The sequence below is a fragment of the Macaca nemestrina genome, chromosome 1 (assembly GCF_043159975.1).
Source record: "Macaca nemestrina isolate mMacNem1 chromosome 1, mMacNem.hap1, whole genome shotgun sequence".
Lineage (NCBI taxonomy): Eukaryota > Metazoa > Chordata > Mammalia > Primates > Cercopithecidae > Macaca > Macaca nemestrina.
The window spans coordinates 109,913,845-109,928,171 of record NC_092125.1 but is presented as its reverse complement, the minus strand read 5'-3'; the positions used below and the strand labels follow the sequence as shown (position 1 = coordinate 109,928,171).

The following is a 14,327-nucleotide window of genomic DNA, read 5'->3' as shown; positions in this document are numbered from 1 at the left end:
AAAGTCGGAAAAAAAAAAAAAAAAAGTAGCCAGGTATGGTGGTACTTGTAGTCCCAGCTACTTGGTAAATTGAGGTGGGAGGATTGATTGAGACCAGGAGTTTAAGGCTGCAGTGAGCCATGATCTTGCCACTATACTCTAGCCTGGGTGACAGAGCAAACTCCTGTCAAAAGAAGAAAAGAGGAAGAAGAAGAAGAGAGAAGAGGAAGAGGAAGAAGAAAGAGAAAGAGAAGGAGAAGAAGAAGAAGAAGAAGGAAGAAGAAGAAGAAGGAAGAAGAAGGAAGAAGAAGAGGAAGAGGAAGAGGAAGAAGAAGAAGAAGAAGAAGAAGAAGAAGGAGGAGGAGGAGGAGGAGGAGGAGGAGGAGGAGGAGGAGGAAGAAGAAGAAGAAGAAGAAGAAGAAGAAGAAGAAGAAGAAGAAGAAGAAGAAGAAGAAGAAAGTATACCATGAGTATCTTCCTACATTTTAAAATTCTTCAACAGTAGATATTTCAAACTGGTAAACCTGTGGATAGAATTTAACCTGTGTCTTTTATTGGCCAAAACAGTATTCTTTTTTTTTTTTTTTTTTTTTTTTTGAGACGGAGTCTAGCTCTGTTGCCCAGGCTGGAGTGCAGTGGCCGGATCTCAGCTCACTGCAAGCCCCGCCTCCCGGGTTCACGCCATTCTCCTGCCTCAGCCTCCCGAGTAGCTGGGACTACAGGCGCCCGCCACCTCGCCCGGCTAATTTTTTTTGTATTTTAGTAGAGACGGGGATTCACCGTGTTAGCCAGGATGGTCTCGATCTCCTGAACTCATGATCCGCCCGTCTCGGCCTCCCAAAGTGCTGGGATTACAGGCTTGAGCCACCGCGCCCCGCCAACAGTATTCTTTTATAATGTAAATTAATGCCTCCAGGAGGAGTATAAACTCTCCAGTTCACCACCATCCTCAGCAATTCCTAGTGTCTTTACACATATACTTTACTTGCTAAACAACTGAAGGCATTTGAGTTTGTTTTTTTTCTTTTTTTTCTGAGATGGAGTCTGGCTCTGTCGCCCAGGCTGGAGTGCAGTGGCCGGATCTCAGCTCACTGCAAGCTCCGCCTCCCCAGTTTATGCCATTCTCCTGCCTCAGCCTCCCGAGTAGCTGGGACTACAGGCGCCCACCACCTCGCCCGGCTAGTTTTTTGTATTTTTTAATAGAGACGGGGTTTCACCGGGTTAGCCAGGATGGTCTCGATCTCCTGACCTCCTGATCCGCCAGTCTCGGCCTCCCAAAGTGCTGGGATTACAGGCTTGAGCTACCGCGCCCAGCCAGCATTTGAGTTTTTTAACCCCCAACATAATTTTTAGTAACTGCATATTATTTTATTACATGACTAGGACATTCTGTAATTACTCAGTTTCCATTGTTAGACATTTAACTTTTTTTGACTATTATAAATAATGGCCGGGCGCGGTGGCTCAAGTCTGTAATCCCAGCACTTTGGGAGGCCGAGACGGGCGGATCACGAGGTCGGGAGATCGAGACCATCCTGGCTAACATGGTGAAACCCCGTCTATACTAAAAAATACAAAAAACTAGCCGGGCGAGGTGGCGGGCGCCTGTAGTCCCAGCTACTGGGGAGGCTGAGGCAGGAGAATGGCGGGAACCCGGGGGGCGGAGCTTGCAGTGAGCTGAGATCCGGCCACTGCACTCCAGCCTGGGCGGCAGAGCGAGACTCCGTCTCAAAAAATAAATAAATAAATAAATAAATAAATAAATAAATAAATAATGCTGGGAAGAACATCTATAAATCTTTGTTATACATATTTTCTACATCTCTTTTCCTAAAAATAAAAATGCTGGGTCAAAGTTTGAATGTGTTTAGGACCTTTAATATGTATTGCTCAATTACCTTATAAAAAACTTGTACTGCTGTACATTTCCACCAGCCCATTTTTCTGAAGTTACTTATACCTGTATTATCACTTTTAAAACTTTTACCCCCAAAAATCTAATAATAAACTAATATACATCTTTTAAATATGGCCTTTTGAGGACAAAATAGTCTTCCCTCCAGCCTCCCAAACTCATTCTTTTCCCTGCTGCCCAGACAACTAAGTGAAATAGTTGGAGGAAGGCAAGAATCCTAGCTATAGCCATCAATATTATCCTTAACATCAACACTTCAATATTATCCAGTGTCTTTATGTCGCAAAGAACTTGCCAGTAGTAAAAAAGAGAAGTTAAAATATGGGATATTTTTAGTCTCTGGTAATCTCTACCATGTAGTGTTAATAATAGTAGCAGTAGTTATCATCTACTGCTCACTTTACTATGTTTAAGCACTGTAGCAAGCATTTTGCCTTCATTCATCCTCACAATAATGCATACTAATATTATGACGTATTATCAATATTAGTATGTATTATACATAGTAACAATTTTTTTTTTTTTTTGAGACGGAATCTTGCTCTGTCACCAGACTGGAGTGTAGTGGCGCGATCTCAGCTCACTGCAACCTCCACCTCCCAGGTTTAAGCGATTCTCCTGCCTTAGCCTCCCGAGTAGCTGGAACTACAGGCGTGAGCCACCATGCCCAGCTAATTTTTGTATTTTTAGTAGAGATGGGGTTTCACCATGTTGGCCAGGATGGTCTCAATCTCTTGACCTTGTGATCCACCCGCCTCAGCCTCCCAAAGTGCTGGGATTACAGGCGTAAGCCACCGTGCCTGGCCTAATAATATTATTATAAGAATTATAATGGACAACACTGAGGATCACACAGGTTAAGGAGATTTGTTTAAAGTTACATGATAAGTGGCAAAGCTAGGATTCAAGCCCAAGCTAGTTTAACTCCAAAACCATGACATTAGAATGTCTCTAAGCATGTTATTACTAATAAATCTGTTTCATTTAGTACTTTTAATTTCTCAAAAGACCTTCATATACATAGTTTGGCCCTAATAAGTCTGTGAGATATAATTAAAGGTATTGGGATCAATTCTAGATTAGGGAACTAAGGCAAAGTCTGCTCCAATATAATAATAAACACAAAATCTCACATGTCCATTGCTGCCTATTAGGGTCATAACCAGCACCATACCTGCAGTTAGAACTCAAAAATTACTCACATAAGCACTTTAAGTTAGATGTAGTTGACAGCCCTATAGATATCACACACACATAGTTTCTGCTAGCTGCAGCAAGAATGCCAATGACAGAATTATGACAGGAGTTCTGGCCAACTCCAACCCATCCTCGTTCAGCAAGCTTGTTCTTTCTCTGTTTCTGCTCCCAGCTGACAGAGCTACTTTAAAAAAAGAAATCGTTTCTGCAAACATTTGAAGCAGCTCAACTCTCTGGCATTTAGCAGAATAGGACTCTGTCAGAATAATCTAGAAATCTGTTTTCTGATGCTAGAATTAAAATGCCTGCGTTTTTAGTATTTTTTTTTTTTGGTGTTGTTATGCCATTAGATTTGTCCAAAAATATAAATATATGCATAGGTTTTGACTTGTTCAAAATAGCATATTTTGAACATTGCAGTTTTATTATTTTATGTTTACTTATGGGCCTTTAAAAATGTCATTATGAGCCAGGCACAGTGGCTCACACCTATAATCCCAGAACTTTGGGAGGCCGAGGCGGGCAGATCACCTGAGGTCAGGAGTTCAAGACCAGCCTGGCTAACATGGTGAAACCCCGTTTCTACTAAAAATAAAAAAAATTAGCCAGGCATGATGGGGCGCACCAGTAATCCCAGCTACTCAGGAGGCTAAGACAGGAGAATAGCTTGAACCCAGGAGGCAGAGGTTGCAGTGAGCCAAGATCGCACCATTGCACTACAGCTTGAGCAACAAGAGCGAAACTCCATCTCAAAAAAAGAAAAAGTCAGTATGATTTAGAGTACTAATACAGTGCGCTGCATAACTGATTTTAACAGCTTTTTTCATAAGACCAACACTTGACAGTTTCCCAATACTTAAATATTTTCTAATGATTGATATATTGGTAATATAGTAATCCAGTCCAGAGCTAGGCTTGGGAGAAATTGAGCCCAAGAAACAAGTGGGCATAACAGCAGCGGAGAAAAAGGCAGCCTGAGTCCAGGAAGCCGAAGCCTCAGAGACAGAGAGGGGAACACCGGGTTCAGGTATGAGTGGCATGGATGCCCTCACTGACAAAATACAATGCTATTTAGAGCATCTAATGTCCTCTAATACAGAACCATCGGCTATTTGGGTTCCAGTCTCTAGAAAGAGAAAAACAATATGCCAACCACAACCCTAATGCAAGGGTTACCATACGTGTATGTTTCTATTGTCTTCCTTAGGCTTACATCATTTTTACAGTTGCAATAATAGTAGGTACTCAGTTAATATTAGCACTGTGTGCCAAGGACAGTGCTAGGCAGGGGGTTAATCCTTATTTTCACACCAAACCTGCAGAGTAGCTAACAATATCCTCATGGGACAGATGAGGACACTGATGCCCAGAGAGTCAAGCCACACAACTGGTGAGGGGGTAAAGCTAAGATTGGGACCCTGGTTGCTTTGGATTCAAAGTCAGCATCTTTTAAAGACATCACAACTGTCTCTCCCATAAAATCTCTTTGCCTGCTACTTATGCATACATTGCTCTTTGGTGAGACTTTACCATGTTACTAGGTGGTCTTCACCATTGTAACTTTTCTTTTTTGAGACATTCTCTCTCTGCCATCCAGGCTGGAGTGCAATGGTGCAAACTCGGCTCACCCAACCTCCCCTTCCCAGGCTTAAGCAATCTCCCTGCCTCAGCCTTCCAAGTAACTGGGACCACAGGCATGTGCCACCACACCTGGTTAATTTATGTTTGTTTTTTTTTTTTTTTTTGTAGAGATGGGGTATTGCCATGTTGGCCAGGCTGGTCTTGAACTCCTGGGCTGAAGCAATCCTCCTGCCTGGGCATCCCAAAGTGCTGGGATTACTGGCAAGAGCCACCGTGCCCAGCTCATTGTAATTTTTTTTTTTTTTTGAAACAGAGCCTTGCTCTGTTGCCCAGGCTGGAGTACAGTGGCACGAGCTGGGCTGACTGCAACCTCCACCTCCCTGCTCAAGTGATCCTCCTGCCTCAGCCTCTCAAGTAGCTGGGATTACAGGCACGTGCCACCACACTCAACTAATTTTTGTATTTTTGGTAGAGATGGGGTTTTGTCATGTTGGCCAGTCTGGTCTCAAACCCCTGGCATCAAGTGATCACCCACCTCAGCTTCCCAAACTGCTGGGATTATAGGTTGAGCCACCACACTTGGCCCATTGTAACTTTTTTGAAGTTCAACATTCCAAGGAGTGAAGTTATCATTATTATGAGATCAATCCTTTTCCCATTGCTGAAATTTTTATGATCATAAATAAAGCTACAGTGAATATGGAAAATTTGTTTTAATAGAATGATCCACAAAGGAGTGGATCTAGAAATAAACATCATGAAATTATGAAAATTAAGATATACTTTAAAATCATTTCCATATTGATTAAAATCATTAGTTTTTCTTACTTAATGAAAAAAATCTTTGTTCCACAACAGCTTAATAACAACACACACACACACACACACACACACACACACACACACACAAAACTGAATAATGTAAGCTCATGTATGTCATTAACTCATTCGTAGAAGTGAATTATTCATCTGGTAAGATCTAAATGGAAGCAATGTATAAGTACTCAGCTGTCTAGCCCTTTTAAAATAATGGTAAACTGCTCTTTTACTGCTCCTATTCATCCTATAGACAAAAACTACAATTTTTAATTTTTAAATACGGCATGCCCTTTATTTAGGGCAATTTTCAAGCATATATGAGAAAATAAGAGCTAGCAAAAATTAGATCAGATACAGTCCGGTCAACTCAGCATTCTATCTAATGGAAGTGATGCTGAAGATCAATTCCTAAGAAAGCATGCTGGCTGTCCTTGATAGGAGAGATCACAAAATGTTCAAGAAACAGTACAAAATACCCTCTTTTTTTTTTTTTTTTTTTTCTAAGTAAAAGCTTTTTATCTTATTGTCCATTCTTTAGTCTGAAGAAAAGGACTATTTATAGTGAATCAAATACAAGCATTTGCCTTGTATAAACCCCACTAAAATGGCAGTAAAGTCATATAGCTCCAAGAACAAAGACAATGGGAGAAAAGATACACAACAATTTGAAAGTTGAGTAATAAGTATCTATTTTAGCAGATGACACCTTATCATATAAATTTCAAGCCTCTTCATATATTTTCTTTTTTTTGTTTTTTTTTTTTTGAGACGGAGTCTCGCTGTGTGGCCCAGACTGGAGTGCAGTGGCAAAATCTCGGCTCACTGCAAGCTCTGCCTCCGGGTTCACGCCATTCTCCTGCCTCAGCCTCCCGAGTAGATTGGACTACAGGCGCCCGCCACCATGCCCGGCTAATTTTTTGATTTTCCCTGTGTTAGCTAGGATGGTCTCAATCTCCTGACCTTGTGATCCGCCCGCCTCGGCCTCCCAAAGTGCTGGGATTACAGGCGTGAGCCACCGCGCCCAGCCCGTATTTTCCTTTTTTATTAAAAATTGCTAATTATGAAAAATTCAAGACTCTGGTATAATCTGAACAGTATTGTTCTCTCACTACAAATTAAGTTTGTATCACTTTTCTTTTTTTATTTTCTAGATCGAGTCTTAGTCTGTCTCCCAGGATGGAGTGCAGTGCTGCGATCTCGGCTCACTGCAACCTCCACCTCCTGGGTTCAAGTGATTCTGGTGCCTCAGCCTCCCGCGTAGCTGGGATTACAGGTGCATGCCACCATGCCCAGCTAATTTTTGTATTTTTAGTAGAGACGGAGTTTCAATCATTCTGCTGTCTTTTAAATAAAATATTTATTTTATATCTCTTTTTAAATCTAACGAATGAATATATTTATAAACTGGTGGCTTTGGTTTTTTTAGATGGAGTACCATTCTGTTGCCCAGGCTGGAGTGCAGTGATGCAATCATAGCTCACTGCAGCCTCCACCTCCCCAGGCTCAGGTGATCCTCCCACCTCAGCCTCCCAAGTAGCTGGGACTATGGGCACGCCTTCACACCCTAATTTTTGTATTTGTTTTGTAGTGACAGGGTCTTGCTATGTTGCCCAAGCTGGTCTCAAACTCCTAGGCTCAAGCAGTCCACCCACCTCAGACTCCCAAAGTGCTGGGATTGCAGGTGTGAACCACGCCTGGGCCCAGCTAAACTGGTGCTGTAATCCATATATCCTAATTATTGGGATTACTGATACATTTAAATGAGTTATTTTCTACTACTTTATTTTTTGCTTTTTAGATTTCTTTTCCATACCCTTTTCTCTTCACTTCCTGCTTTCTATTGGATTGACTACATTTTCTTTATTCTTTCTTTCTTCTACTTAGTATCCAAGTTTTACATTTTATTTTCATTCTTTAAATTGTTTATTTATTTTTACTTTTTTGAGGCAGGGTCTCACTGTGTTGCCCAGGCTGGAGTGCTGTGGCACAATCTCAGCTCACTGCAATCTCCGCCTCCCGGGTTCAAGTTGATTCTCCCACCTCAGCCTCCTGAGTAGCTGGGACCACAGGTGCTCACCACCACACCTGGCTAATTTTTGTATTTTCAGTAGAGACAGGATTTCGCCATGTTGCCCAGGCTGGTCTTGAACTCCTGAGCTCAAATGATTCACCCAACTTAGCCTCCCAAAGTGCTGGGATTACAGGCATGAGCCACCTCGCCCAGCCTAAATTGTTATTCTTAATTTTTATTATGCATTCTTCAATTATGAAGTCTAAAATTAAGGCACTTCATGATTTTCGAGTTTTATGTTTTGCTTAGAAAAGCTAATCTCAGTTTCAAGAATAAAAATTATTTTTATCTTCTTGTAGTACTTTTATAACTTTTAGCTGTACATTTTAATACTTAACTCATCTATAATTCTTTCTGTGTAGGGTTTCAGGAAGGGAATCTACCTTTATTTAGTATCCAAATAAATAACTAATGGTCTCAACACCTCTTATACTGTACTTTTCTTCTCCACTGATTTGAAATGTAATCTTTAATATTAAGTAAATTTCCATATATATGGATCTATTTTGATACATTCTACTTCATTCCAATCTATTTAGCTTTCCTTTGCCATTACTAAACTATCTTAATTACTCTTGTCTTTCTAACATCTAATAGAGCAAGTTCTTCCAGCCCTATATGCTATCCATTGCTCTTTAAAAGAAAAGAAAAATCTTTTACAATCGTCTATTCTTGTCTATATTCTCTCTTCATATGTCAAGTTCCTGTCCTCCCAACAATTCCTATCAAGGTTTTTATTGAGATTACATTGAATTTAATGATTAATTGAGAGATTACCATAATTATAAGATTGAATATTATCCTAAATTATATTATCTCTTCATTTATTCAAAAAAATTTTTGTTTTTCTTTTGAGACGGAGTCTTGCTCTGTCACCCAGGCTGGAGTGCAGTGGCGTGATCTTGGCTTACTGTAAGCTCTGCCTCCCAGGTTTAAGTCATTCTCCCACCTCAGCCTCCCAAGTAGCTGGGACTACAGGTGCCCGCCACCATGCCTGGCTAATTTTTTGTACTTTTAGTAGAGACAGGGATGGTCTCAATCTCCTGTCCCCGTGATCCGCCCACCTTGGCCTCCCAAAGTGCTGGGATTATAGGCGTGAACCACAGAGCCTGGCCTATTCAAAATGTTTTAAACTGTCTTTCAGAAAATATTTATACTTTCTTCTTCATATAAGTGTTACACATTTCTTGTCCAGTTTAGGCTTTTGTTATTCTTATAAATGTAATTTTTTTCTTCTACATTTTTTCATTAGTTATTGCGGCATAAGGGTAGATATTGATTTTCTTTTCCTTATATGGAGCTACTCTCATTAATTCTAATTATTGCACTCTCATTAACTCTAACGAGTGTTTCATTGGTTGTCTTAGATTACCTCTATTGCCTATATGTATAATGATTTTTTGTTGTTGTTTTTTTTTTTTTTTTTTTTTGAGACGGAGTCTCGCTCTGTCACCCAGGCTGGAGTACAGTGGTGTGATCTCGGCTCACTGCAAGCTCTGCCTCCCGGGTTCACGCCATTCTCCTGCCTCAGCCTCCCGTGTAGCTGGGACTACAGGCACCCGCCACCACGCCTGGCAAATTTTTTTTTTTTTTTTTTTTTTGTATTTTTAGTAGAGACGGGGTTTCACCATGTTAGCCAGGATGGTCTTGATCTCCTGACCTCGTGATTCGCCCGCCTCGGCCTCCCAAAGTGCTGGGATTACAGGCATGAGCCACCGCACCTGGCCTGTATAATGATTTTTGTCTCTTCCTTTCCAGTATTTAACTCATTTCTGTCTTTCTTTTCCATTGGCCAAGACCTCTAGAACACTGTTGAATAGCAGCAGTTATAGCAGGCATTTTTTGTGTTATTTATGAAAAGGCTTCTAATGTTTCATAATAAACTGTGATGTTTAAGTTTTTAAACAGATCTCCTGCATCAAATTAAGGAAATTTCCTTTTCCTAGTTTACAATAGCTCTTATCAGGAATGGGAGTTAAATTTTATCAAAAAGGTTTTCAGTATCTTAGAAAGATGATCTTTTTTATTATTTTTCTTTCAGTATACTGAACATATTCTTAATGTCAACCACAGTTGGATCAAACCTACTTGGTTAATTCAGTTCCTTCAATTCAACAAATATTCATGTACTTAATATATGCCAGGCAGCTTTCTGACCACTTAGCTTCTATTAAAGGAACTCACAATGATTCCTACCCTCATGGAGCTTATATTCTAGTAGATATCCATGATCTATATTTCTTTTAACCTGTTGTTGAATTAAAATTGCAATTTTGATTTAATATTTTTATATTTACATTTATAAATGAGATTGATACAAGTATTTATTTTGTGCCATACTTGTTTGCTTCTCTTATTAAGGTTTACCTTACAGAAATATATTGCAAATGTCTCATTATTTTCTATGCTATGGAAATGTGAAAGTAGCAAATGAATTTCTCTCTTCTTTAGAGATTATCTATAACTTGCCTATAAAATCACCTAGATTTGAGACCTTTTCTTTTCCTTTTTTTTTTTTTTTTTTTTGAGATGGAGTCTCACTCTGTAACCCAGGCTGGAGTGCAATGGTGCAGTCACTGCTCACTGCAACCTCTGCCTCCCGGGTTTAAGCCATTCTCCTGCCTCAGCCTCCCAAATAGCTGGGATTACAGGCACCCGCCACCACGCCCAGATAATTTTTGTATTTTTAGTAGAGACCGGGTTTCACCGTGTTGACCAGGCTGGTCTCAAATTTGTGACCTCAAGAGATCTGCCCTCCTTGGCCTCCCAAAGTGCTGGGATTATAGGCGTTAGCCACAGTTCCCGGCCTCTTTTCCTTTTTTTTTTTTTTTTTTTTTTTTTTTTTTTTTTTTTTTTGAGACAGAGTCTCGCTCTGTCGCCCAGGCTGGAGTGCAGTGGCGCGATCTCGGCTCACTGCAAGCTCCGCCTCCCGGGTTCACGCCGTTCTCCTGCCTCAGCCTCCCGAGTAGCTGGGACTACAGGCGCCCACAACCGCGCCCGGCTAATTTTTTGTATTTTTAGTAGAGACGGGGTTTCACCGTGGTCTCAATCTCCTGACCTTGTGATCCGCCCGCCTCGGCCTCCCAAAGTGCTGGGATTTTTTCCTTTTTTTAATTAAAAAAATTTGTTTAATTGTGGTTAAAAAAACACATACAATTTACCATCTTAACAATTTTTAAGTGTACAGTTCAGTCATGTTAACTATATTGTGCTCTATTTCTTCTTCAATATATTTTCTTTTATTATCTTAGATTCCCCACTTCTTTTTGAGTCAATTTTGGTTTGTATATACTTAGACACATTTCACCTAAATTTTAAATGCATTGCTATAAAGTAATATGCAATACATTAGTATGCTTTTAACATCTTCACTATTTCTGTGATTATATCTCCTTTTCATTCCAATGGTTTGTTGTTGTTGTTTTTGTTTGTTTGTTTTGAGACAAAGTCTCACTCTGTTGCTCAGGCTGGACTGCAGTGGTGCCATCGCAGCTCACTGCATCCTCCACCTCCCAGGTTCAAGTGATTCTCATGCCTCAGCTTCCAGAGTAGCTGGGATTACAGGCACACGCCACCACACCCAGCTAATTTTTTGTATTTTTAGTAGAGATGGGGTTTCACAGTGTTGGCTAGGCTGGTCTCAAACTCCTGGCCTCAAGTGATCCATCCACTTCCGCCTCCCAAAGTGCTGGGAAAACAGGAGTGAGCCACTGCACCTGGCCCCGATGCTATTTTTATATTTTCTCTCCTTCTCCATCTTTCTTTTTTTAATCAGACTTACCAAAGATTGGTCTATTTTATTGATTATCAAAAAATCAGATTTTAGATGAGTGTGCTTTTTATTGTTTGTTTTTTATTTCATTAATTTCTGCTTTTATGTCTTTTAATTCCATCCCCCAACTTTTAAAAGAGTTGTTTGTGATGTTCTTTGCCTAGCTTATTGAGTTTAATGTTTGGTTCATTGATTTTCAATCTTTTATGTTGAGTGCATTTCTAAAGCTATACATTTTCTTTTGAATGTCACTTTCTGTACACTATAGGTTTTGCTTTGTAATGTTTTCAGTATTGTCTTTAATTTCCATTGTGATTTACCCTTTAACTCAAGAGTTCTTTCCCTTCCTTCCTTCCTTCCTTCCTTCCTTCCTTCCTTCCTTCCTTCCTTCCTTCCTTCCTTCCTTTTCTTTCTTTCAGACAGAGTCTCACTCTGTTACCCAGGCTGGAATGCAGTGGCGTGGACTCGACTCACTGCAACCTCCATCTCCCAGATTCAAGCAATTCTTGTGCCTCAGTCTCCTGAGTAGCTGAGATTACAGGCGCCCACCACCACACCCAGCTAGTTTTTGTATTTTTAGTAGACATGGGGTTTCACCATGTTGGCCAGGCTGGTCTCAAACTCTTGACCTAAGGTGATCTGCCCCCCCATCAGCTTCCCAAAGTGCTGGGATTACAGGTTTGAGCCACCGCACCCGACCCCAAGAGTTCTTTTTACCTTACAAGCGGATAGTTACCTTTTTAGTTACCTGTTGGCATTATACATATTTTTTTCCTCCTACTCCTCCCTTTACACTCATTTCCATCCAGAGAACTAGTCCTCCACTTCAGGGCTGAGACTCCCAAGACTGGCCCCATCCACTGGGCTAATGAGCAGCATGCCCTCATTTCACCCTGCTCCTTCTTGTAAGAGTCATTTTACACATTTGTCTTTCCCACTTAGCTGAGGCCCTAAGGTAAAGAATTTAGAGATCTTTCCCACTCATTAAGGCCCTAAGGTAAGGAATTCAGAATGTATCTCTGAATAATTCACATTCAGAAATGTAAGAAACTCAGTTTTAAAACAGAAAAAATGTATATCACTATGTCTATATAGTAGTTATAGCCAATGTCCCTAAACAAAATTGTCCAATGGTGCAAAGGAATTAGTAAGAATATCTAGGATTTCCAGGTTCAGATTTCAAATCTCATATTAAAATAGATAACATTATTTGTTCTTAAACTAAATTCTTCACATAAAATACATTTGGAAATGTATTCAGAGATACATTTCAAACAATGATTCTCAAAGCAAAGTCCAGAGACCTTTGCACCAGAATCGCCAGTGGTACTATTATAAGTGTACATACTGAGCCCCATCTCAGATCTATTACGTCAGAATCTCTGAGCGGGGGCTCAGGGATCTCCATTTTTAACAAGCACCCCCAAGATGAGTTTATTCTAGCACACTGAAGTTTGACAACTATTTCTCTAAATGATACCCTGATAAGCTTCAGTTAAGTACAGAGCAGGTCAACTAGGTAGAAAGGCATTAGGACCCGTGTCATATAAAGAATTTTAAAGGAACCTAGGATATTTAGTACTAAAAACAAACAAACAAAAAGAATTGGTTGGCAGAACATGAGAGATGCCACTGATGTAAAAAATACTTTGGATTTATTCCATACAGCTTTTGGAGGGTAAGTTCAAAGGGTAGAAATTAGAAGGAGATAGATTTTGGCTTTAATGTAAGGAAAAGATTTCCAACAATTCGAGCTCTTCAAAAATGGAATAGACTTATTGTGAATTCGTGAGTTCACCCTTATTTGGACATAGTCAAGTAGATGATGAATGACTTTATGCCAGAGATGTTGAAGAGGGACTTTTACATCAAACTTTAGTTGATCGCTACATTCCCTCCCAACTCAGGATTCTTAAGATTCTCTAATTTTAGGAACATGAGTTCAATATGAGTTATAATTATTATAACATTTTTCAGATGATACTGGAAGCCCATTTCCTCATAGTCAAGGATGCAGACACATTTAGTGATTTAACACAATGTATATAAAAACTGGCCTGAGGCTGGACACCATAGCTCACACATGTAATCCCAGCACTTTGGAAGGTTGAGGCTAAAGGATTACAAGATCACTTCAGCCCAGGAGTTCAAGACCAGCCTGGGAAACAGAGAGAGACCCCTCCCCCACAAATTTTAAAAAATTATTCAAGTATGATGGCACCTGCCTGTAGTCCCAGCTACTCAGGAGGCTGAGGTAGGAGGACCTCTTGAACCCAGGAGGTCAAAGCTGCAGTAAGCCATGATAGGGTCACTACACTCCAGCCTGGGCAAGACTCTATCTCAAAAACATAATAAAATAAACTAAAATAAAAACTGGTCTGAGTAAATAAAATCTCACACAATGTTTTTGTTTTCAAATTTAAGAGTTTTTAAAGGTTTATTTTATTTTTTTATTTTTTGAGACAGAGTCTCACTCTGTTGCCTAGGCTGGAGTGTGGTGGCATGATCTTGGGTCACCGCAATCTTCGCCTCCCAGGCTCAAGTGGTTCTCCTGCCTCAACTTCCCAAGTAGCTGGGATTATAGGTGCATTCCACAATGCCTAATTTTTGTATTTTTAGTAGAGATGGGGTTTCACCATGTTGGCCAGGCTGGTCTCGAATTCCTGACTTCAAGTGACCCACCCGCCTCAACCTCTCAAAGTGCTGGGATTACAGGCATGAGCCACCTGTTACATTACAGGCATGGGCCCATCACCTGGGGTGGTGGTGCACGCCTGTAGTCCCAGCTACTTGGGAGGCTGAGGAAGGAGAATTGCTTGAACCCAGGAGGCAGAGGTTGCAGTGAGCCAAGATCACACCACTGCACTCCAGCCTGGGCAACAGAGCAAGATTCCGTCTCAAAATAATAATAATAATAAATAAAAATAAAGTTCAAGGATATGTAGCAAAGAAAATTAGTTACAACAACCCAATAGTACAGTCTGTCTATAAAA

At 40.4% G+C, this 14,327-nt stretch overlaps 1 protein-coding gene across 1 annotated transcript in view; it reads right to left on the bottom strand.

Moving 5' to 3' along the window:
* The window catches only part of LOC105497793 (OTU deubiquitinase 7B), a 137,171-nt gene that overhangs the window by 98,477 nt on the left and 24,367 nt on the right, over positions 1–14,327 (bottom strand). The gene's annotated exons all lie outside the window — the stretch shown is intronic.